The following is a 4,200-nucleotide window of genomic DNA, read 5'->3' on the forward strand; positions in this document are numbered from 1 at the left end:
GGAAGCAGAAAGGGGATGCATGAACTTGGAAGGTGTGTGATTGCACGAAAGGGGGTGATCGGATTTCCCGAGGGACTAGGAAGAAAAGAAGGGAAGAACAGAAAATAAATTGGTTTTCGTCGTGAGCATAGCTGATTGGAATCAAAAGAACATTAGGGGTGTGCCCAAAAGAAATGAGCTGAGAACATTCACTGAAGAAGCAAGGAGCACAAGGACAACAATGCTAGATAATTGGAGGTAGGAAACACTCCAAAGAAGAGGAATGAATCCAATTTGGATTGACCTCACTAAAAGCACCAACAAATTTTAAGAAAGGGCCATTGGGATATGGATGAATTAATCAAGAAATGTTTACTAAGTGGTTGAGCAAACCACTATGCATATACGATGTATTGTAAAAGATGAAAATATTTGTATATGTAAAGATCCATATTAGTTGTGTTTAGTCCTTTAAGTATTTATAGTTATAATGTATATGGGAATCAAACACCAACAATGGTGTTCCCACAAGAAGGAGGAGTTTATGACAGCCCTGGTTTTCCACCAAGGTATACAATGCAAATATTTGATAAATAAAAATTGGGTTGAGTTCAGGGACATGGATCCTAGAGCTAAGGGGGTTACTTTATTGGGATTTAAAAGAGGATTGACTTGTTTTATGACAACCATTGAAGGTTGGCTAGTGTGCCTTAAATGGACTGGTTTTCTAAATTAATTGAGTTGAAGAAGAAGGAAAAGGAACCATGCTTGCCTTGGAAAGATCTTCAAGGGAGAAAGGATGAAATTAAATGATAAATGGGAAAGCTTCCAGTTCATAAGGTGTGATGGCCACCCTCTATAACAAATTAACCAATGCAAACAAAATTGGAGGACATAGACAAAGGTGGCACCATTTTGATAGGTTGGAAATATTTTGGTATACATAAGAAATTGTTTGAAGGTTGCAAAGTGGACAGGAGGAAAATCTCATTCGACCAGCCTGGGACTGCGCAACAGGAGAGAGTAAAAAGATGAATGGAACAGTTTGGAACACAACAGAGAAGGTGGTTTTTAACCCTTGGATGGCTGGGTAAAAACAAGGAGGATAACCTAGGGATAAGAAAGTGAAAGAGGAGCTCAGGAAGGAAAGAAGGATTGTGGATGCAGGGGAGAAATAATTTTTTAGTTGGAAAGAAGGCATGAAGAAATTACACTCAAGTGAGTAACAATAGCCTCTTGATTCCTTGTTAGCTAAAGGGTAGAGATGGTTTTCTCTGGAGTCCCTTAATGGATAGGGTGGAGGATTTCTCCTTAGATTCCTGAAAGGAGGATTTCTAAAGGCATTTTTTGTTGCGATTGTTTCTACAGTGGGTTCTAGGATGGATGGAACCATTGTGTTGTGATTTTGAGGGTGGAGGTAACATGTCTCTGGAATCATTGTGTATTGTTGACTGCTTAAAGAGTTTGAGGGTGGAGGTGGGAGATCCTCTAGAACCCTTTTTTCAACTAGAAGTTGAAGTTTAATCCCTAAGAAAAATTACCCTTAGTCTCTAGAATCTAGCTCAAGAGTGAAAACTGCAAGTGAGGATTGGTTTCAACTTGTCTATGGTTGGGTGGAGATTCATTGTCCCAAACTCAGTTTCCAAATTTCAGATCAAGATAAGTGTATTCATATGTATCACTTGCCATGAATTTTATGTTAGACTGTTAAGTTAATTTTGTATTGATTGCATGAATGGTGTATGGTCCTCCAGTTTGAATAAAGAATGAGGTTCTGATAACTAGTTCCTTGTGGTTGTGGTTCTGCTCTAACATTCTTCATGCAGGGGAAATATTTGCATATATATATATATATATATATATGTATGTATGTATGTATGTATGTATGTATGTATGTATGTATGTATGTATGTATGTATGTATGTATGTATGTATGTATGTATGTAACTGTGTGGATTGGTGTGAGTGAACACTGGGTGCAGGTATAATAATTTTTGTTAATCTAATCAAATGTTGAGCTTAACTATTGAGATGAAATAATGATGACTCCAAACACAAAGAGCCTATAGAGGAAAAACCTATGTCAATATTCCAACACTAATTAAATTCATCTGGATGATTGATATTTTGAGGTGTATGGACCTAATTTCAATGAATGTAAAAATACATGGATTTTTTATGCTAATGGTTGTGTGTAGGAGGGAGAATATGCACATGAATTATAGAAGTGCACACACACACACACACACAAATATATATATATATATATATATATATCTCTATATATATATATATATATATATATATATATAATGAGTGTGTGTGTGTGTGTGTGTGTGCAAACATTGTTAAGTGTTGATATTTTGGACTTAATTCTTAAATCGCTTAGCCATGGTTACATGCACGAGTTAATATGCTACATTAATGGTGTAAGGACTAAATATTGAACTTTAAATGGCCTTAATAACATTATATAGTTCTCAAAGCAATAGGGTTGAGTTGGACTATTTGATACATTTGTAGAATACTAGTCCAAATGTATTCTAGACCACCATAGGCTTCGACATGACGAATTAAGTTCACATTCCTCCGTATCAAATATAAATTATCTCTGTGTGTGTGTGTGTGTTACATACCCAAATGTTATGGAGCACCCAGGGGTTTGGGGTTAGGCATGGTCCAGATGTGACCGATTCCAAGGCTAGAGATTTGGGGTTCGACCCAGGTACACCACACACACAAGTTATGACCGAGGGTTGAAGGTTTAGCCCTCAGTCACATGGTACAGTGTACACAAAGAACAAGGATAAAATGATAGAGGCCAATAATACACTCGATGCATCATGTGGCAGTGTCAAACGAAATTGTGATGACAGGGTGTTGAATTTGAGGCCTTGGCCATGAGGGCTAGGTCGTCGAACTATATAACCACCTATCATGGTTGAGGGTGGAATCCAAGCTCGGTTAGATGGTGGGGATGGATTTACAAAATCGACGGTTAGGAGGATGGTGGGGCCTCTTCCCTATGACATATGCAAGGGGAGGGGGAAGTCCCACTTGAATCATAGTTGTTGTTTGAGTCTTTCGAAATCCATGGCCAGGAAACTAACAAGGCTTTCCCCTTTATGATGTCAGCAAAGAGGGGGTGGGGGGTGTGGGGAGCTCTCTTCATTTATGGTCATTTATAAAGTCATTTTATTTGGTTTGCTGGATGGCAAGGGACTGCAAGGGATGGGCCATTGTTAATACATGCGAGCACCAGTGATAAAGGCATGAGTGTTAGGTCTATATATCTGTGTGTGTGTGTGTGTACGTATGTATGTATTTATGTATAATATGACCACATTTGACATGCCACGTTAGAACCATGTGAGTGCACGTGGCAAGAGGTGAGGTGAGACAATGGAATTAGTAATACGTTAAAGGACCATACATTGTAATCTTGGAGTCCAATTGGGACAAAATTTATATCACCATAGAAGTCTCACCAAAGTGAATACAATGATGACACCCCAATTGAGTTGGGAAAACTTAGAGGAAAGTCACAAAAAATTGTACCCCATTTCCCTAACTGTACCAGGGAAGTTGGGTTAGAATAGTAAATACACTCCTAAGGCTAAGGGGTGTGTTTACACATGGAAAAAATAAACTACCATCCTTCCACATAATAAAAATATTATGTTTTCAAGATAAGTTGCAAGTCAAGAAGTCAAATGGCTAGATGAAACACGAGGAGGAGATGAATGGAATTTCAAGGTGAAGAAAAAGTGACCAACAAGGTAGAGGAAATGACATCAAGAGGGAGAACTTGTGGAAAGATAAGAAAATTCTCAATTGAGAGGATTAAATCACCATTTCACTTTTTTTAGATGAATTGTAAGACCACCCATGGATAAGGAAGAAGTGAGGAACCAAAATAATTTGAGGTTTCCCGCTTCCTTGAGATAAGGGAATGGAGAAAATGAGCTACCATCCTTCCACATAGAAAAAATTTGGGGCTATTGAGATAAGTTGCAAGGTAAGAAGACCAAATTCTAAACAAAACACAAGGAAAAGACAATGTGGAATAGCAAGGTAAACCTTAAAGCAACCAAAAGGGTGCAAGAAGTGAAAACATAAGGGAGTGTACGTTAAAAAAATAGAGATAAGGAGATTCTATGATCATTAAGTTTGGAATGTGTTATACTCTTTGCACAATTAGTCCCACACATCATACATTGT

This window comes from Pinus tabuliformis, chromosome 1_1, assembly GCF_031772625.1.
Source record: "Pinus tabuliformis cultivar Carrire ecotype Pingquan chromosome 1_1, CPIR1, whole genome shotgun sequence".
NCBI lineage: Eukaryota > Viridiplantae > Streptophyta > Pinopsida > Pinales > Pinaceae > Pinus > Pinus tabuliformis.